General features: G+C 44.7%; 1 protein-coding gene across 6 annotated transcripts in view; it reads left to right on the top strand.

Annotated features, from left to right (window-relative positions):
* Nucleotides 1-22,433, top strand: part of ZFYVE28 (zinc finger FYVE-type containing 28) — a 294,752-nt gene that overhangs the window by 178,185 nt on the left and 94,134 nt on the right. The window contains exon 1 of one of the 6 annotated variants that reach the window (XM_054030706.1): nucleotides 9,298-9,439. The exons of the other annotated variants lie outside the window; for them this stretch is intronic. The gene's annotated coding sequence lies outside the window, so the exon portion shown is untranslated. Of the gene's footprint in view, nucleotides 1-9,297; nucleotides 9,440-22,433 lie in introns of those variants that run through there. 6 annotated transcript variants of the gene reach the window in all.

Here is a 22,433-nt window from a genome sequence, read left to right as displayed (position 1 = left end):
AGTCACTTATGTAGATGGGGGGGGAATGATTGGCTTTTCAATTAGATCTTAAGTTTTGGAGAAAATATGATCTGTTTAATGCAAAGAGCCTTGAAGATAAGAAGGGACAACTAAGATTTCCTTACTTCTACTGCACAAAGCAAGGCATTTCAGCTGTAAGCACTATTCAGAACCAGAGTCTTTCTATGGGTTTACTAACATATCTGCTTTGTATATAACATCTGTTTTTATTTAAAAAGTGAATCTCGATATTACCTACTGAAACTATGGTCTTTTTTTTGTAAGTGAGATCCTGTGGCAAAAAGGTGAGAGACCGCAAAGATCAATTAGATTAGGGGTCTCAAACTCCCGGCCTGTGGGTCATCTGCAGCCCGTGAACCACCCCAATGTGGCCTGGGGCTCCAGCAATTTTGGGGCTGAGTCTCTCCCTTGGCCCCACCTGCTGCTCCTGGGCGCTCCCCCTCCAGGGGCCCTGGCAGTGCAGCGAAGCTGAGCGGTGTCTGCCTGCTCACTCCAATGGCTGCCGGCCCATCCTGGGGCAGCCCTGGGGCAGGGCGGGGCTGTGCCTTCATTCGCTGCCCTCGCCCCAAGCACCCCTGCAGCCAATGGGATGCTGCGGGGGCAGTTCCTGGGGGCAGCAGCGCATGGAGGTCTCCCGGCCCACCCCGCCTTGAAACCCCAGGTAAGCACTGACCCCCCCGACCTCCTCCCAGAGCCTGTATCCCAACCCTCTCCCCACATACCCCCCTTGCGCCCCCAAACTCTCTCCCAGAGCCTGCAACCCCTTCCCCCACACACCCTCCTGCTCCCAAACTCCCTCCCAGAGCCTGTACCCCTCCTCCTCCTCTTGCTCTCCTACCCCCTGCCCCAGCCCAGAGCCTGCACCCAGCACCCAAAATCCCTCCCAGAGTCTGCACCCCAATCCCCTATCCCAGACCACCTCCCCCACCCAAACTCCCTCCCAGAGCCTTAGGCAGGTGGGGGGTGGAGTTTTTGGGAGGGTGAAGTTTTGGGGGGCAGGTTCTGGGCGGCATGAGTGATATTATTGGCCCACTGGGAGGATTTGAGGACTGGCACTGGCCCTAAGGTAAATTGAGTTTGAGACCCCTGAATTAGATCATTGTAGTAGGGTCCTGGGTGGGGTGGGTGGCCTGGTTGTTAGCATCCGCTAAGCTGGGGGAGGATAGTGGTAGGGGAGCCCGGGCCTGTCCACTCCAATAAGTTCCGACCCAGGGCCCTAGCAGAGTCAGCAGCATTGAACCCTGGGGTGGTTGTGAATCCTCTGTTACACCCTCACTGGGTTGCTTCATGCCATTACTCTCTCCACCTCTGGTCTCAGATAAGAAGAAAGAAAAAAAATTAAAAGGAAACCAAATCATCAGTCCCAGACCAACCCAGTCCCAGAGTTCTCCATGCTCAGTGGCAAGAACTTCCTTTTCTAAGCATACACTTTTTGGCAAGGTCAAGTGAGGTGAATGAAAGTTCTCAGTGGAATGTGAGAACAAATAGAATGGATAGGAATAAAACTTCATTTACACCTCTGCCAAATTAAAAAGAAGAGGAATGCTAAAGAGAATGTATTGACTAGCTTTTTTGCTGGAATTGCTTACTGTTCCTACGATCAATAAGACCACTAAGACTTGCAAAAAAGAGTTGCTAACTTGGTGAAAAATACCATCCATTAATCAGGTTAAAATGACATTGAAGAGCAATGTACCATCAGGATACCAAGCACCCATATTAAGTGAGCTGAATCTAGGGACACAGGGAAAAAAGAGTAATGTACTGTGTGCTCTCCTTTCTGGCATCTCTTTAAAAGAAGGCCTGCAAAAGTTTTTGAGAATGTTTCCATAGAAGCAGCTCATGTTCAAATTACCATAATTATCTCAGGAGAGATTTCACCAAAGTTTTATATTTATCACCTTAGTTTGCTTTTGCAGTTTCTCAAAGTTTGCTATTATGCTATCACCAGTGAACAGTGGTGGATTGTGGCGTATGGCTGCAGGGAAACAGCAAGTCTAGTATAAGGCAATATTGCAGGATGGCTGTAGACTTCACTATTCTTATTTTTAAAAGAAACCTTTAAATGTGCACAACATTGAAAAAGGACAACTAACTTTAAGGCAAGCCCAATTCCTGAAGAGTGGAAGTAGTCACCAAATCAGTGCATTACCACAGTAGAGCAGTAAGTCAAAAGAGCGATTCTTAGGACCGATCACACACAAAAAAAGTTGCCATCCCTACTAATTAGATGCATGTAGTCAAGGATGCCACATTTTATCTTAACTTATCTTTACAGTTGTTACATTTAACAGAAGTGACAGTCACCTAGTCATACAGGAAATGTCATACTGGGGTAGAACCCTGGTCAGTTCCGTTGACTGTATCCTCTAATGATATCCCATGCTGTGACACTAATACTTTCCTGGTGACTTTTATGCTTAGGTTCAGTTGTCAAACAAAATTGCTGCTACCAGAGCAGTCGATCATAAGAGCAGAAAGACTTGAAAATGCTTACACTTTCTATGTATGGCTTGATGCAAGATGCCAGAATGTTTGCAGAAATTGCCACTTTAATGATGTGCTACAGGAAAGATCACACCGTAGTTCAATGGCATATGAAATAGTTATATTTCTTAATTAGAACTAGTTTAAGCTTATTTTTATAGCCTCCAAAGTGTTCTAGGTGTTTTACAAAAACAGGTCTCTTCTTGAAGAGCCTTCTTTCTAAAAAGACAAAGTTGCAAGAGAAAGAGTTATGCTTCTTTTTAATGGTTTATAAGAAATTAGAGGACTGTTGCTTGAGGAACTGTGGAAAGATTTTTTTTTTTGAGCAGGTACTTGGGAATAAGGATGGGAGGACTTTCCAGCATCTGAGAAGACATGAAGGTGCTTGTGAAAGAAAGGGAACCAAGGTCCAAATTGTATCAAAAATATTTTACTGCAAGTATATATGTATGAAAATATCTCCGCATAAACTTAGCATTTATAGCATGGAAGTGTGTGATTTTTATTAATGATACTGAACATTTTAAAAACATACTATTTTAATTTCCTCAGGAGATACTTTTCAACAGGACCTTGGAAACAGCAGAGCTTAGTTTACCAGATTCCCAGGCTTTGTATGATGCGCTTTTCTGTTAATGTCTAGTACCTGAATTTCCATCATTTCTGCTTTCCGTAGCCCACTACCGGGTTATCCTCAGAATCTCATTTAGAAAAGTTGACTGAGAAATGATTTCAGTATGAGCTTGATTTGCCCTTTTTTTTTTTTTTTTTTGTACTTTGTTTCTAGCACTGGTATCCTTTGTCTTTTTAGCTAGTTTCAGAATTAATTAATGAGATTGATCTCTCCTCCTTGTTCTTGGGCTGTTTGTCTTTAACACATTAGATTGATAGTGCCTGTTAATTAGCAAGTGTCATTCTTAAACTTAATACCATCTTTTCTTAAATAGAAAGAAAATATCATTTATGACTGATGGCAGATTCATAATAGACCAACAGATTTTACTAACCTTTATTCTTTTGAGGAAAAGACTGTATTTTATTTTAGAAGATCCTTCAGAGGTTTAAACTTAATAAAGATCTTTGTCTAGACTTCTCAGTTTTGGATCTAAGGTTTTTAAAAGAGCTCCTAGTTATTGGAAGAGTGGTGATATTTATTTATACGGCTACAACAACTTTAGTGTGCATAATGCTTTATAGACAAACAATACAGGTCCTGTCCTGAGGAACTAAACATTTTAGATTAGACATATGTGTTTTATATAACGAATATCTTCCATCTTCCCCACCCAAAGGAGGATTTTTAGTCTTGGATGAGGCATACTGATGGAACGAAGGAGTTATAATGGCACACTCATGATGTTAGATTTTCATGTGGCTCAATAGAAAATTTCAGGGCTGTCAACATAGTTTTAAAAAAACCCAAATAAAATCATAAACAAAATGTTTAATTTTTTTAAAAAAGCTCTATTTTATTCAAAAGCTCTTTGAGTAATGATCAAATGTTTTTAAAGTAAAATTAAGTTTTTAAAACTTCTAAAGCTGCTATATCTTGGATTCCAAACACTGAAAGTTGCTTAGATACCATGGTGCTGAGATAGAGTAAGGTGACAATTTTTAAAGCTTCAATTTTCATTTACTTATTAATGCAGTATAACAATTTGCTTCAATTATAGTGACTTACTGTAAAAATGACATTCTTGTTTTTGCTTTGGTATTTGCATATCAATGGTATTACATTATTATAGCGCATACATCTGTTAATATCATATCTTGCATTTTCTGTTTATAATCTATTTCTAACAAAGCCATAACACATCTTTGTGCTACTCTATTTTATACTTAACGATCAGCCCTAAACTGTTTTATGTCGATAGATGTGATTGGGAGTCGTCATATACGCTCCCTTAGATTATGAGGTACACAGGCCAAGATGGTGGTAGTAGTAGTAGCTCTTATGTAGCACTTTTCATCAGTAGAGCTCAGAACACTTTACAAAGGAGGTCGAGATCATTATCCCCATTTTACAGATGAGGAAACTGAGGCACAGAGAGGCGAAGTGACTTGTCAAAAGTCACCAGCAGGCCAGTAGCAGAACCAGTCTTTGAACTCAAGTCATCTGAGTTCCAGTCTAGTGGTAATACATTAATTTATAAAACTAGAATGGTGGCAATGCCTGTTAAGTATATTCTGTTAGCTAAACAAGATACATTTAACTGAAACTTGCAAATTTTGAATGCAAAATCTTTATATATAACATTTAGCCCACTTTAGACATTTTTTCTGCAATACCTCATGGAGTAATTTGTAAAAAGCAACAGAGGGTCTTGTGGCACATTTAAGACTAACAGATGTATTGGAGCATAAGCTTTCGTGGGGGAATGCCCACTTCTTCAGACGCAAGACAGTAATTGTATTTCTCAAGTAATTTGTATTTCTCAAGTAGATATACAATTTTATAAATTTTTCATCTCACTCAGAAACTTCTAGACATGATGGAACCTATTTTGGGCTGGAGTTTCATATTTTACAGCAGTGTGACCTTGCCTACAGAATACACATTTTTGACTAATCATCTGCATTAATGATTTCTCCCTACATGGACTGACTTTGGCCCCAATTAGTTTAAGTTCTGTACACTATATTCTTACTTGAGTTAATAAGATTTAAAAATTATAATTCCTGAGCCACTTTATTGGAATTGATGATGTCTTAGCAAAGAAGTTCAGTGATGATACTTGACCAGGCCAAGTTTAAAAGCAACTTTTTTCTTGTTAATGGAGATGCAGTTTCAGTCTTCTAATACTGTGTAGAAATGCTGTATGTTAAGAGGTTTCTGGATGGTAGCACTTGCTTCTTGTTTTAATATGATGAGAATAATTTATCTGCATGATATAGCGAGTTCTCAGAACAATGTATGAGTCAGTTCCAAGCATGGTTTAATGAAAATTATTCCCAGCACTTCAGGTCACAAGTTTCTCAGCAATGTGGTAGTTTGACCCACTAAAGCAGGGGTGGGCAAACTATGTCCCGTGGGCCACATCCGGCCCACCAGCCATTTTAATCCGGTCCTCGATTGCCCCAACCCCTTGCCCCAGCCCTGATCCCCCTCCCGGCCTCCGAACCCTTCGGTCCCAGCCCGGAGCACCCTCCTACACCCCAAATCCCTCATCTCCAGCCCCACCACAGAGCCTGCACCCCTAGCTGGAGCCCTCAGCCCCACCTTCCCAATGTCCTGCCCCAGCCCGGAGCTCCCTCCCCCCTGAACTCCTCATTTCTGGCCCCACCCTGGAGCCTGCACTCCCAGCCAGAGCCCTCACCCCCTCCCGTACCCCAACCCCAATTTCGTGAGCTTTCATGGCCTGCCGTATAATTTCCATACCCACATGTGGCCCTCGGACCAAAAAGTTTGCCCACCCCTGCACAAAAGTAAATTAGGAAGGGATCTGTTCTCATCAAGGTGTAACTTCACTGTCCTTTATTACACAATTGTGGTCAGTCCTTGTATGGCATATTGGGGACCCATATAAAGTATAGCGTGACACTGGACACTATGAAGTGATGTGATGTGATTTTAGTAAGCGATCATTTATTTATTATCTGCCAACAATAAACACTGTGCAATATAAGACAAAAAATGAGACAACTCATGCCTTGAAGAGCTTACAGAGTAAAACACAGAAACATTCACTGTCAATGGATTTTGGCTTCTAAGTGCCCAAATCCTTTTGAAAATGAGATTTAGGCTTCTGAATCAGTTAGACATTGCAACACTGAGTGCAGCAACACTGAAATACCTTTAAAAATCTGGGCTTTAGCTACCAGAGTTGTGATTTTGAGAAAAATACCAAATATCATGAGTTGAGTACCCTGTGACACTCTGCAGGGCCCATTGGGGGGGTCAGAGGGAGAATATGCACCTGCATCCTGCCCAACTTCTGTCTGTCTGCCAAATACACTCTCCTAGAACATAACAGTCATACTGGGTCAGACCAAAGGTCCAACTATCCCAGTATCCTGTCTTCCAACAGTGGCCAATGCCAGATGCCCCAGTGGGAATGAACACAACAGGTAATCATCAAGTGATCCATCCCATGTAGCCCATTCCCAGCTTCTGGCAAACAGAGGCTAGGGAATCCCACTCAAAGGGTTTTCCATATTTGTTCACCCTATGTCCTCAAGATGTATTTAGGATTTAGGAAACATCTATCCCCAGGTTAGGGATCCTACTCCTACTTGGGATCTCAGCCTGGTAGTTAGGTACCTCCATGGGACCTCTCTTTGAACCTTTGGCAACCTGCTTCTTGCTTCACTTATCTACGAAGACTGCTTTTCTAGTAGCTATCACGTCAGATCACAGGGTTGGGGAGATGAGGGCCTTGATGGTAGACCCACCATTTACGGTATTTTTCAAGGCAAGCTCACTTTATGGCCACACCCTATATTTGTATCTAAAGTGCTGTCAGATTTGTATTTTAAGCAGACCATTCATTTACCAGTATTTTTCCCCAAATCCTATAAATCTCAGCACGAGACCTCAATTCATACCTTAGATGTAAGACAGGCATTGGACTTTTATCTAGATAGGACCAAGCAATTTTGGAAGTCACCTCGATTGTTTGTCTCCATTAAATAAATGTCCAAGGGTCCGTAATCTCTACAGAGAGATAGATATTTTTGAGGTGTATCATTGCTTGATACATTGTAGCTGGTGCTCTGCCTCCCGAAGATTAATAGCACTCTCAGCCAGATCACAGGGAACTTCCACAGCTTTACTCAAGAACATTCCAGTGTCTGAGACCTGCAGAGTTGCTTCATGGGCCTCAGTGCATGCTTTTTCTAAACACTATGCCTTGGTCCATTTGTCACATTGGATACAGCACTTGGTTCTGCTGTACTGTCTTCAGTCTTGGACTCAATTCCAAAGCTCCCTCCTGCCGGTGGAGATATTGCTCGGGAATCACCTGAAATGGAACGTCCATAGGGACACTTCTTGAAGAAGAGGTTACTCACCTTGTGCAGTAACTGTGCTTCTTCGAGATATGTGTTCCTATGGGTGCTCCACTACCTACCCTTCTTCCCCACTGCTTTGGACTGTTTGTTGGATGTTTGGATAGAGAAGTAAATGAGAGCAGTTTGCCTGCACTGTTCTGTATCCCCTCGGTGTGTGGCACGAGGTTGTATAACGCACATGTATGGGCCAAATGGACACTGCTAGCATAGGCACTGACTCCGTGGGTGCTCCGGGGCTGGAGCACCCACAGGGAAAAATTGGTGGGTGCTCTGCACCCACCAGCAGCTCCCCACCCTCCCCCAGCTCCCCACCCTGCCCCAGCTCACCTCGGCCTCCTCCCCTGAGTGCGCCGCCGCATCCTGCTTCTCCCCCCTTCCTCCCTCCCAGCTGTTTCGCGTGGCAAGCGCTGGGAGGGAGGGGGGAGGAGGAGGAGGAATGTGGCTCACTTGGGGAAGAATTGGGGCCGGGGCAGGGATTTGGGGAAGGGTCTAATAGGGGCAGGGAAGGGGCAGAGGTGGGGCGGAGGCAGGGGGGGTGCGAGCACCAACTGGCACCAATGAAAGTTGGCACCTGTGATTGCTAGTGGAAAATCTCCAGTCAAGGGCTCAAGAGGCACACGTGTACTGGAAGTGGAGCACCCATAGGGGGCACATCTCTAAAAAATAAAGTTATTGCACAAGGTAAATAACTTTTTCTTATATTTTGGGTAATGTGCGTCGGATTATTGCCTGGATTTGTGGAGCATGAGCAAATGAGATAAAGGCAGACCAATTTAAAAAAGAAATTCACTAGAACAGTCATCTCTGAGCTGCTCTTCCTAATGTATTAAAGACCCTGTCCAAAGGTGTCACCTCCTGTCTTTCAAGTTTATATGGGAACATACACAAAATAAGAGCACTTTGATTAAAATATTAACATTTACACTGAATTTAATCTGTATTTCATTCATGCATATTGGACAGTGTTAAAAAAAAGTCATTGCTGAGCGTCCTTTTGAGATACATGTGCACATGAAGACCTGTGAAAACACAAATAGTACAATGATATTGTCAGAATGGATCGGCAGTGAATTATGGGGGAAATGCTGAATGTACTCATTACTTAACATTTTTGATAAAGGTGCTCTGGGGGCAAGTATTGTAGTCATTGTGAACATCAAGGCAATTTAAAGGAGCTGTGATATTTCCATGTTTGATTGCATCTGTCCACTGAAGATCATTTGCACACAGAATTATGCACACAGACATCTCTTAACACAAGACAAATTAGCCTAACACTGTAAGAAGGTCCCAGCTGGCATCTGAAACATAACTATTGGTTAAAAGTTGACTAGATTATATTCTATATTTCATTTTCATTAGACTGTATAAAGGTTAGACATTGTGAATTTTGAACCAAGAGTATTTTTAGCTAATGTAAATGGCTTAATCTTCCTAGGCTGCTTACTTTGTAACCCTTTAGAAATTATACTAGTTAGGTCAGCAGAGGTCAGTGAAGGAGATAGTAGGGCGTATAATAGATGTCAAGAGTAATTACTGAGAAATGACATAGAAATTGGCTTAAAATAATATAAATTTTTGCCTTCGTGATCCTAGATGTTGGAAACTGACGGGAGTAGCAGACATATAGATACACGTTTTCCAGGGAACGAGAGGAAATAGTGATGAAAAGCAAGATTCCTTCAGCCCATTCAATCACGTTAGAAAATATGAAGGTTGGTTAAAATATGAAACTGTGGCAGGATCCATTCCAATATTCCGAATTCTGCTATCCTTTAGACTTGAAAACTAATGGCAAACAATAGATGGAACTGATGGGCTGAAGAGATGCTCTCATAAAACCTATATATAAGAAGTGACTTGATGAAACTATGACAGGGAGAGTTGGAAAAATTACTGAAATGGACGTGAGAGGAACACGGTAAGCCTTTTAAAAATAAAATGATCTGCTAAATATTTATACGGAGAATGCATAAAAAGAGGAGGAAGCACTGAGGATTGTTCTAATCCAGAAAAGAATAAGGTAATCAGACTGAAGAGAAAAGCACCATTATTTTGAAAGGCTAAGATGTGATGCCAAGACTAGAGCAAGGAGTAGCCTTGAATTATGAAATATGTGTAGTGGAGGATGGAATATCCTTTTGTGCTGTGAGGACCTACCTTTGACAGTGGACAGGAGGACATTTCCTTAATGAGTAATATATTTTGCTCTCTCAAAATATTTTGTGTTAAAGTAGATTATAAATTCTGTTCTATTGCAATTACTCCTAGTGATGATTGCTTATATAACTATCACACAGGGAAAACACCAAAAGTGTGTGACTCTAATGTAAACAAACAGTGCTTGTGAGTTGTTGCTTTGATATTTTTTAATTACATATAAAACCAATAGTAAAGGGGTATAAAATTCCTTTTAAAAATAAAATACACAAACTTTTTCATGTAAATCTTGTAGCAGATTGAAGCACTATGGATTTCAGCAGCCAAATGAAAATCAGCAACTGAAATCTAAATGTGAAAATTCTCATACTGTATAGTCTGACTGCAGGCTTACCATTAGCTGGGTCCCTTTATCATGGACTGAATGACTAAAATTAGGTTAAGTTATAGAATTTAATTTTAATTTTTTACCCCATTTCCCACAACCATATCTGTTCCCATGAAAATAAGAGCTAGAAACAAGTATTGTCAGAGCATTTGTCAGCCAATTTTAAATTGCTATTGTTAAAACTGTTTCAGCAGTTTGATATAATCCATGAAAAAAATCACAATCATGGGGCTGGGGATTGGATTGACATTTTAAACAAAACTGGCTTATGCATACATAACTTACCAATTATCTATGGAGCTCTTCTCTATTTTTCTGAGATATGATTAATGTGACACTTATTAGTTCACAGTGAACAATGTAGAACTAGTTAATATGAAATATTCCTTTTACTTATTATCTAAGAGCAGAGCCTTTAGCACATCTGGACATTATGTTCCTCTGAATCAAAAGGAATTAATTAGCCATTCTATTCACTGGAACATCCTTTTTGATTCTACAAAGGAAGTAGATGTGCCATCCCTTAAAGTCTGAGAAACAAAATGAAAACTGGGGGGAGAGATGTGTGGAAAAGTGATATAAACATGGAAGCTTCCCCATGTTCACCAGGTTTTCAATTTGTTTCTCCTTGGTGCTTCAAATCAAGTAGGTCATTTAGAGAAACTTCATTGATTAAGGCAGTGGGTGGACTAGATTGAAAATGTTGTGCGGTACAAATCAAGGAATTAATATCTAGCCAAAAAAAAAAAAAAGCCTTAGGGAAGAATTTTGGCTCAAATCCCAGTTGTGTTGAGTACATCGGGTGCTTATGCTCTGCAACTGAGTGAGAGGGAAAGTAAAGGAGGTTCTTCGAGTGCTTGTTCATGTCAGTTCCAAACAGGTGTGCCTGTGCTGTGTGCACGACAGGCAGAAGATTTTTGCCTTAGCAGTATCCGTAGTGTCGGCCTGGGTGCCCCCTGGAGTCGCACCTTCATGACGCCCCATGTAGGGCCCTGCTGACCCGACCCCCACTCAATTCCTTCTTACCATCTGTGACGGCTAGCTGGAACTCCCTACCGCTCTTGCCTCAGCAAGTGTGTGCTTTGCAGTATCTCTATCCTCGTGTACATAGTTGGCATAGTAGTTATAGGTAGTGTAGTTTTTCTTATAGTTTCCTTTGTGTGTGTATGTGTGTGGGGGGGGTCTTCACATCGACGTTTTTCCCCGGCACTGGGATATGCCTCGGTGCCCAGGCTTTAAACCGTGCTTGGACTGTGGCAGATTTATGTCAAGGAGTGACCCGCACTCGTCGTGCCTTAAGTGTCTGGGCGAGGGGATCTCAGAGACCGCTGTAAGGTCTGTAAGGGTTTTCGCCCCAAGACCCTTAAGGACAGAGAGCAGCGTGTCCGAATCCTACTTATGGAGGCGGCTCTTCGAACCCAATCCGAGCACGCCACGCCTGACCCGGCCTCGTGCACCGCATCCTCAGTGCGCAGCGCCCCGGTGCTGAGGAAGGACTCAGTTAGAGATCTTTGCCACCACCACAGCTCCACCCATGGGCAGGCATTGGCGAGGCACTGCTCTCACTCCCCGGTGCCCCGTAAGAAGAAGAAGGCCAAGAGAGGGCTCTCCCTAGCTAGGTCTAAGTACCACATAACGAACAAACCCCCATTGGGTGCTCAATCAGCTGGGATCCTGTCGGCTCCTGCCCCAGGAGGGGTACAGTCGAGTCCAGACCCGCGCCACTCATTGGGCCGCCACCACGAGGACATACAACTCCCCTCCACGCTGGAGGCATTCGAGGCGGCAGCGGACTATTGGCACTCATGGTGCTGCCCTCATCTCCTAGGAGGGACAGGTCGCCGGCACCAATCCCAAGCCCAGTACATTCTGCGGGGGAGCCGCTCCAGGCCCCAAGCTGGCACCGATCCCCAGCACCAAGAGGCTCCGCTCCTCCCTGTTCATCACAATCAGAGACCTCGGAGGCAGGGTCCTCTAGCTCTAGCAGGAGCAGATGATCTCGCTCCCGCCACGATCATCATCCCTACCCGGCACTCTGGCAGGGCCAGTGGCAGGGGCCCAGTGGCCCTTCTGGACATCCTGGGCCTATCATCAAAGCCAGGGTTCCAGATGGGCATCGGTGGCCTCAGTGTCAGGCACTCCGACAACAGCGCCAGCTGCCGCACTGTCCTTGGCACTGATCACGACGTCGACCACAGCAACGTTCTCGGTGCTGACCATGGCGTCAATCCTGGCATCAGCTGGAACCCCGATACCAGCACCGAGCTTGCCACCAACCCCAACACCGATCCCGGCACCAGCGGTGCCACCGGCCACAGCACCGACTGCAGCACCATTGCTCCTTGCCCCACGGGTCCCCATGCGGGGGCCAAGGGCAGTGATCAGACCCCAGTACTGGTTGCCTTCTCATCCTCTTCGTTGCCGGTTGAGGCGGTGGCAGGTACATCAACTGCTCCGGCCTTAGAGGACAATAGGGTCCTTCAGCAGCTGCTGAGACAGGTGGTCCAGAACCTAAATATCAAAATAGAGGAGGTGGTCGAGGAAGCCAAACCAGGGGTACGTCCAGACTACACGCCGTATTGGCGGGTAGCAATCGATTTATCAGGGATCGATATATCGCGTCTCATTAAGACGCGACATATTGATCCCCGAACGCGCTCCCCGTCGACTCCGGAACTCCACCGGAGCGAGTGGCGGTAGCGGAGTCGACGGGGGAGCCGCGGCCGTCGATCCCACGCAGTGAGGACCCAAGGTAAATCGATCTAAGATACTTCGACTTCAGCTACGAAGCTATTCACGTAACTGATGTTGCGTATCTTTGATCGATCCCCCCCCCAGTGTAGACCAACCCCAATGGTAGATATTCTCTCCCCTCCCAGGCCATCCTGCATCACGTGCCACTGATCAAAATGATTAGCAATGCCACCAAGACACCGTGGCAGACCCCATCCTCGCTGCCACCTATGGCCAAGAGATATGAACGGAGGTACTTTGTTTCCTCGGGGGGGTATGAACATTTGTACACCCACCCCCAGCCGGACTCCATGGTAGTGGACGTGGCTAGCCAGCATGAGCGACAGGGCTACCAGGGGCCCTCCTCCAAAAAACCGTGATGCCAAGAAATTGGACCTTTTTAGGAGAAAAGTATACTCAACCAGGGGGGGGGGGGTTGCAGCTCCATATCGCTAACCATCAGGCAGTGGTTTGCAGATACAAGTATAACACCTGTGGGACTATACAAAATTTCATTGAACTTCTGCCTTCTGACTCTCATGTGGACTTTTCTGCACCAGTAGAGGAAGGCAAATTGATCTCCTGTGTGTCCCTGCAGGCAGCCTTGGATGCAGCGGATGTGGCCTCCCATATGATGGCTACTTGGGTGGCCATGAGGTGTTCCTGGCTGCAGGTCTTGGATTTACCATTGGAGGTGCAGCAGACGATTCAGGATCCCCCCTTTGAGGGTCAGTTGCTATTTTCAGAGAAGACTGACTCGCGTTTGCACAGCCTCAAGGACTCTCGGGCCACCCTGAGGTCCTTGGGCCCTCACATGCCTGCAACCCAGAAGAAGCACTTCAGGCCTCCCCCACCCCTGAGGAATTATCAGCCTCAGGGCAGACAGGAAGGGTCATGTAGGAGGAACAGGAACTCGAGAAAGAGACCTCATCCTTCCTCCAGCCAGGGCTCTGGCTAGTCGAAACCTTCCTCAGGCCAGAGGCAGGCCTTTTGAAGGTGCGCTTGGGGGCGACACACCAGCTCAGAGACTGGATCCTTCCTGCCTTGCCTTTTCATCACGTCTATCTCCTTTCTACCCTGCGTGGGCCTGCATTACATCAGCCTGTTTGGTGCTCCGCAGGGTAGAAAAGGGATATTCACCCCAATTCTGTTCCCTCCTGCCCTTCCACCCCCCTTCCCCATCCCTCTTCAGGGACCCCTCTCATGAGCAACTCCTTATCCAGGAGGTGCAATTGCTCCTCTTGCTAGGAGCAGTGGAAGAGGTTCCTCAGGACTGCAGGGGCTTTTATTCTCAGTATTTCCTAATACCGAAAGCCAAAGGCGGGCTAAGACCTATTCTAGACCTGCGCGAACTCAAGAAGTTCATGAAGAAACTCAAGTTCTGCATGGTCTTGTTGGCCTCTATCATCCCTTCCTTGGATCCAGGGGACTGGTATGCCACCCTCAACTTGAAGGACACGTACTTTCACATTGCAATAACTCCGTCCCACAGAAAATACCTCAGGTTTGTGGTGAACAGCAGCCACTACCAGTTCATACTCCTCCCATTCAGTTTGTCAGCGGCGCCCCGAGTATTCACCAAATGCTTGGCAGTCATGGCCGTGTTCCTGAGCAAGCGCCAGGTAAAGCTGTTCCCGTACCTAGATGACTGGCTGATCAAGGGCTCTCCAGGGCTCTAGTAGAGGCACAAGTCGAATTCATCATTGCAACATTCGACGCACTGGGCCTTCTCCTGAATGTGGGGAAGTCCACTCTGTCCCCTGTTCAGCAGATGGAGTTTATAGGGGAGGTTCTGGACTCAACCCAGGCCAGGGCATACTTACTAGAATTGAGGTTCTGGGACATGGGCGACATCATTCTCAAGCAGTTTCCCACCACCACAGTATGAAATTGCCTAAGACTCCTGGGACACAAGGCTGCGTGTACCTATGTGGTGCAACATGCCAGGCTCAGACTTCGGCCACTCGAATCCTGGCTAGCCTCAGTGTATCTGCCAGGTCAGGACAGTTTGGACAGGGTGGTGACTCTGCCTCCCCATGTCCTCGACTCCCTTCTGCAGTGGCTCGACACAGGTGGTGTGTGCTGGGGTTCCCTTCGCCAGCCCCCAGCCAACTCTCTCGTTGGTAACGGACGCATCAGACTTGGGCTGGGGAGCCCACCTGAGAGACCTCAGGACACAAGGCCACTGGTCACAGGCAGAGCTGGCTCTCCCCATCAGTGTCGGAGAGCTCAGAGCAGTGCACCTGGCATGCCAGACTTTCCGAGCCAACTTAACAGGCAGATGTGTTTCAATTATGACAGACAACACCACGGCGATGTTTTATATCAACAAACGGGGGTGCACGCTCCTCTCTGCTCTGCCAGGAAGCCCTCATGCGGTGGGACTTATGTGTAGAGCATTCGATAGACCTGCAGGCTTCGTACCTCCCCGGCGTGCAGAACGAGTTGGCGGACTTCCTCAGAGGTTGTTCTAAGGCCATGAGTGTTCCCTACATCCGGACATCGCCATCTTCCAACCATGGGACTTTCCCCTAGGTAGACCTCTTTGCCAGGCGATTCAACAGGAAGTGTCAGCAGTTCTGCTGGGGTCAGCAACATGTCCGTGCTAAAATGTTTGAGGTCCGTAGTAATTTTTTAAAAATTGAATGACTGAATGACATAACCCCCACCGCAATGTCTATCACTAAGTACAGTAATTTTGTCAAGTGTCCGTCACGTAACATGGTGGTGCCAACCCCTGAGTTCTGCTCCTTCCGGAACCATAGTCCGGGCTCCATAGTGGATGCGCTCCTATTATCATGGGGAAATCATCTCCTATACGTGTTCCCGCCCATCCCTCTCATTCACAAGGTGCTCCTCATGGTACAGAGGGAAGAAGCTTCGGTGATACTGATAGCTCCAGCCTGGCCCTGCCAACACTGGTACACATCCCTCCTTGAGTTGTCAGTGGAAGCCCTGGTCACCTTGCTGCTCTTTCCAGACTTAGTAATTCAGGATCACGGTCATCTCCAGCACCCAGACCTCGAGTCATTGCACCTCACGGCATGGAAGCAACATGGCTGAACCCGATGAAGCTTACCTGCTCAGACCAGGTTAGAGAAGTTGTCGTTGGCAGTAAAAAATCCTCCACTAGGGCTACCTGCCTGGCCAAGTGGAAAAGATTTTCAATCTGGATGGTGCAGCGTCATTCTTTCCCGACGCTCGCCACTATACCGCTTATATTGGACTACCTCCTCCATCTCAAACAGCAGGGCCAGTCCATGTCGTCAGTAAGGGTTCACCTGGCTGCCATTTGAGCGTTCCATCCAGGTGCAGAGGGACGGTAGGTCTTTGCCAACCTTTGCCTTTGGTCAGGTGCTTTCTGAAAGGTCTTGACAGGCTATATCCACACATCAGGCAGCCGATCCCACCTTGGGACTTTAACTTGTTCCTTTCCAAACTGATGGGTCCGCCCTTTGAACCACTGGCAACGTGCTCCCTGCTCGCTCTCTCTCATAAAAGGTGGCATTTCTGGTTGTGATAACCTTGGCCAGAAGGGTGTCTGAGCTCAAGGACCTAACTTGTAACATGTAAGGAGCCTCCTTACATTGTGTTCTATAAGGAGAAGGTTCAGCTCAGGCCTCACCCGGCTTTCCTCCCGAAGGTTGTCTCCCAATTTCACATCAACTAGGACATTTTTCTCCTAGTATTGTATCCTAAACTGTACTCAAGCGGCAGGGAGCAGAGGCTTCCCTCACTGGATGTCTGCAGAGCGCTAGCCTTTTACATAGAGAGAACAAAGCTGTTCCAAAAATCTATCCAACTATTCGTGGCATTGGTGGACAGAATGAAAGGTCTTCCTGTCTCTTCTCAGCAGATTTCGACACGGATCACGTACTGCATACGTGAGTGTTATAACCTGGCAGGGATGGCTGCCCCTCTGATTACTGCGCACTGCACCAGGCCTCCTCAACGGTGTTCCTGGTACAGATTCCTACCCAGGAAATTTGCAGAGCGGCGATGTGATCCTCCATACACACTTTCACCACGCACTATGCAATTACCCAGCAGGCCAGAGACGATGTAGCCTTTGGTAGAGCGGTGCTCTAATCAGTGGACAACTCTGACTCCACCTCCTGAACTTGGGCTTGGGAGTCACCTGATTGAAATGGACATGAACAACCACTCGAAGAAGAAAAAACGGTTACTCACCTTCTCGTAACTGTTGTTCTTCGAGATGTGTTGTTCATGTCCATTCCAATACCCTACCCCTCTGTCGGAGTAGCCGGCAAAAAGGAACTGAGTGGGAGTTGGGTCGGCAGATCCCTATATTGGGTGCCATGAAGGCGCGACTCCAGGGGGCCCCCAGGCTGACCCTATGGATACTGCTAAGGGGAGAAATCTTCTGGCATGCATGTGGCGCGTGCACACCTGATTGAAATAGAAATGAACAACACATCTCAAAGAACAACAGTTACGAGAAGGTGAGTAACCATTTTCTCTAAGTCACTGTTGCAATCCCTCTGGTCCTGGGTGGGTCTCCAGCACAAAGTAGATTAGACACAAGGTTGCTCTTATACCTGCTAGAATAGACCCTTTCACCTGCTGGAATCAAGTGAAGTGCACTGTGCCGCACTCCCCCACATGGCCCCTATGCTAAGGGTGAAGGGAGCACGTGGTGTGAAGCTGGCTTTTCTAGCTCATCCCCATCCCAGAATTCCTTTACTCCTGGAGAATCTTCAGTGCTCTTTTTAGAGCAGCTTTAAGATCCCTTTTCCCCACTCCGACAGCACAGAGACCTTAAATGGGCCAAGAATGAGGCCCATTATGTGCATTTTATAAGACATATCAATGGTGTAATTCAAAGACAATGTCACTTATCCAGTGCTTAATTTGTAATGAAAGAGATGCCAGGACCCAAGCAATTAGGTGCTGGGGCTCACATTTTTTTACATTCAGAACTGATGCAGCAAGCCCAGAGGTGCTGAGGCTATGAACTGCAAAGCCTAGAGGTCCCAGGGCTCTGCCCTGGCACAAATTAAGAACTGTGCTTATCCCAGCTATGGCCATGACACTGTGTGTAGAATGGAATAGTGACGAAACAAGAGTACTTAGTCTAATACTGGTAAACTTTGTTTATGCAGGACAAATGCACTATACCTGATGTTTATAGAAAAAAGACGCAGATAGGCATGCCCTGCTTCCAGGAAACAAAACATATTTGTCTTCTTAATGTATCTGTCAGATAATAATAAGTTTCAAGAGTTCCATCTATATATATACTAAGTGATAGAGCTATACCTTAGTAACAGAATAAGGTTTGGGACAGGCGGTTTCTAATGAAAACCCAGTTTTTCTATGAAATCCATATATAACCCTAGAGAGAGAATGAAGGGACCCATTTCAGTAAAGACACTCCTATTTTCTAGGAGAAGTTAATGTTGGTTAATGTCTTTCTCAGTCTAGGTGAGTGACTATAAATCTTTTCTATAGTACAAGAACAAGACACTGTCAACCAGCTGAGGTCCAGAAATGTACTTGTCCTTAGAGAAAGGATAATCCCATACAGCATTGCTACAGAATGTCTCTTAAAGAAAAAAAGTATTCTCCCAAAAGACGTTAATGCAAGAGTTGCATCCTAGGAGAAAGCTACAATCTTCCTTTAATTTTTTTATTTTATTTTTTTTTTTTTTGCAGGCTGTAATTTGTCCACCCCTACTATAGGAGGTAGGGGGAAAGTGAAATTGATATTCCATGATTAGGTCTTAATTTCTCTATCTCTTAGAGAAAGATGAGAACAGGATGATTATCTATATTATATGACTCAAATGCAATGCATATGAAAGTTGGAACTATGATTAAATCTAACATAATGAAACAGGAATTAGAGTCTAGATGGTAGTACATGTTCCTCCAACTACAGCAAGATGTGTCTCATCTTGCTCAGGCAACCAGTTCAATTGAAGTGATGCTCTAAGATAAATAAAATTTTTATTTGAAAATGACATTTCCCAACCCCCACTCTTAAGTGACATCTTTGACTTGGCACACCCAACTCTGGCAATTGATTAAATGCATTAATTATACAAATCTCAAAGAGCTTTGAATATGCACACTGTTAGAGATTATTACTTCTGTTATCAAAAACCAGTCATTTCCATCATCTATAGCACCCATAACATCAAGCCCACAGTTCTACACACCAGTTTAGGAACAGTGATCCTCTACATTTCAACTAAACACAGACCAACTGCAGCAGTCAGTGTTGTTATGAAATCTCATTTAAATTGGTGGGTGTGGCAACCATCCTTCATTCAGGATAAATGTAAGTTGTAGTTAAACTACATTTTGGGGTGTGATAGCTGAAACAGTAGAAGCCACCACCCAAAATAAAGGCCACATGCAAGGCTAGTCATAAACTGAACTATGTGGGCAATGGGGTTTTGTTGGAAATTGTTTGTTGGAAATATGTATGTGTGAGAGAAGAAGCAGCAGCCAGAGAACAGGCAGAGAGAAACAACCACAAAGCCGAGAGTAAGAGAAGGATCGGAAATCTGATCCCAATAGAAAGTGAAAAGAGGGGAGGGACAGTGCTGGCTAAAAAAACCCTGGAACTATGAACAAAGAAAATGCCTTCTGTTTGATTCCAATGGAGTTCTAGGAAACCCAACTTTGTATATGTTCTATGTAAATAAACAGGATTTCATTAAAGAAATACCTGGCTCTATCATCAATTTCTCCTACTACTGGAAAAAGCCTCCACAAGACTGGCTAACTGCCTGGGCCAAAAGGGGTAATGGAATTAACATTTACTATAATTTAGGTCTTATGTATTTGCTGTGTGTTTTGGTAGTGCCCAAATTATGCAAGGCACTTTCCAGAGAGAAGTAAGACACAATCCCAACTTACAGGAGTTTTCAGTCTAACATAAGCCATTCAGACAGACAATAAGACAGAAATTAGTATGTGATAAATATTGGGCGAGGAGGACTGTATTACTCAGGTGGCTTCCTTTTAGGTAGCACAGCAGAAGTGGGTCTTTAGGTGGCACTTAAATGTGGAGAGAGTTAGAGAGCCTTGTGGATGGCCTTAATAAGGGGTGATGTGAAGAAAGCGCGGTTTAATGCAAGAAATTGACAAATGGACAGATTGAGCCTGAAATGTTGGTGTAACCATACCTTCTAGATGGAGTACAAGTTAGTTGAACTTAACTACCCTCCGTCTTCTAACCTTCCAGAAGGCAAATGCAACACCTCATCTCACCAAATTTATGGTTCACCCAAGCCATGTAAATGGTGACTGTTATCTCCATGCTCCATGCTGTTACACTTTTGAGTGTTTGCCAAGACTTATATTACCCTTTTTTTTGCCAATATTTTACATTGCAAGCTAACTTGCTGTCCATTATAGGCCTCAGACTACTTGCCTTTCTCTCCCATCCAAAAAGTTCAAGTTTGTCACCTTCATGATGCATTTGACCCCAACTCATGGAGGGAATGAGAAACCTGAGGTGGTTTCCAAGAGTGTCTGGAAACTGCTGTCCATTGCACTGGGAGAAAGACACTAGATGATCTTAAATGGAACCAGTTTCATCTTAGCATGCAAATGAATAAAAAGATAACAAATAAAACCCTGAAGCTCTACTGTAGAGACATGGATCAAGTGAAAGATTTACTACTTTAATTCCAACTAATTGATTTTCGTTGCTTAAATGAGAGTGAAACCACAACACCACCATGTGTCTGCACCCATGCACTTATTGCTTACAAAGCAGAATACTGTAATTAACTAAATTGAATGTTTCTTGCAGCTCTATTAAAGAAAAGACTAATTTGCTTACAATGCATTGGATAGTCTGTCTAAATCAGTTGGCCTTCTTCCAGTTTCAGGGTGGCTGAGATTTGAGATCATTGTGAAGCAAGTGTTCCAAATTTCCTAATTTGGTTATTCTGATTCTGGCATCATAAGGTTACACAACCCAGAAGAGACAAGAAAAGAAATCAGCTAGAAAAATGCTTCATACATAGTGTATCTGTAATAGGCTTCCAATGACTCATGCTTATTTAAAATAACTATAAAAACAGTACTAAATCAAAATGTTGTTTGAATAATTTCTAATGGAGGAAGCTACATAAAGGTCAGGAAACTGCATACCACGGTAAATAATATGTCATAATATATTTACCACATAGAATTCTTCCTTCAGGAGAAAGCCACATGAAATGGTAAAATCAGCATCCGATACCCTGTACAAATGAGACTGGAAGGGTGATACACAAGTGTTTCAGAGGACGCTCTCCCTTTTCAGTTGGCTTTTTTACAGAATGACTCTGTGATGGGAGGCCAGGCTTGCCAGTGGTATTGCCTAGTGGTTAGTTTCCCATCTCTCAATTTCCCCCTCTCTGTCTGTGGTGCCTCCCGTTGGCAACTTTCCCAGTACTGGGACAGCCCGCTTTTTGGTGGGTTGCAACTCGGCTCTTCGGCCATGTCACCAATTTAGCTCAGCCCCCCTTTCAGGAGGGCAGTGTCCAGTGAACTGTAGAGGGCCCCATGTCCTTATGACAGGGAAGGACCCTGAGTTTATCTCCTGGGCCCTGTAAGGGGCTTATACTTGCCACGAGGCTTTCAGCATCTTTACAGTCTTTTCACTCCTGGGAGGGGTAGAAATTAGGTTTTTGTCCCTATATGGCAAGGGTCTATGGTAGGGAGCCCAGGCCCTCTCCCACTCCCTTGGGCTCTGACCTAGGGCCCTATGAGAAGCAAGAAATGTCAGGCATCAGGGTGTGCCTCAAGACTGTCTCCCTGGGCTGCTTCCTGCCATTCGCCCCTCTCCACAGTCTCAAAGTCCAACTTAAGATAGTAAAGTGTAAAAAAAAATAAAAAAAAATAAAAAAAAAAAAAGCCAGGGGAGGGGTAACTGAACCTTCAGCTTGGCTGGGTTCAGCTGATAGTCCTTTCCTCCTCTAACCGAGGCCCAGAACTGCTTCTTAATCCCTTCAGGTCTAGTATGGGGTTTATACACCCTATCACAGGCTCACTAACACTTATACCGAATACAAGTGCTATAGTATATGATAGCACCTGGTAAAAGGAAAGTGTAAAGAGCTTGCCTGGTTCTGGCTCAGTCCAGAATCTGAAACTTTCTATTAATGCATGAATTTGTTTCCTGTGTCAGAGAGCAGGTTGAAATTCACTATGTGTTAATTTTGCCTGTCCTAAATTAGCATAGTATTATACAAACTTTTATGTTACCAAATTTGAAATTTTGTACTTCATTTCTATCTGAGCCCCCTGCTATAATAATTTTCTGTATTGCCTGCAGCTTTTACAGAATTCAGTTATTAAGATTACATTTTCCCACCCTCTCTCTCCAGTGTTAAAAGATCTTCAGAGGCTTATATTAATTCTTTGATACCAGAAGTCAGGAGTTTTTAACCTGATGTGCTAACTCAAATTGCACCGGTGATAATACGGGAGCTTCAGGCAATTCACCTGATCCCAAAGTACAATAGTGCATTGATTTTAAGTCTCTAGTTTGCTTCATGATTTTGTACCTTTTAATATTCCTGGGTATATAATGTGCTCAGACATTCTGCTCTCCGTAATTTTGGGTGAGGACAACCTTCAGGAGTTTCTCTTCTTATTATGGCTACTT

The sequence above is a fragment of the Malaclemys terrapin genome, chromosome 5, assembly GCF_027887155.1.
Source record: "Malaclemys terrapin pileata isolate rMalTer1 chromosome 5, rMalTer1.hap1, whole genome shotgun sequence".
Lineage (NCBI taxonomy): Eukaryota > Metazoa > Chordata > Testudines > Emydidae > Malaclemys > Malaclemys terrapin.
The sequence above is the reverse complement of the archived record's forward strand: the minus strand, read 5'-3'. Positions and strand labels throughout refer to the sequence as shown.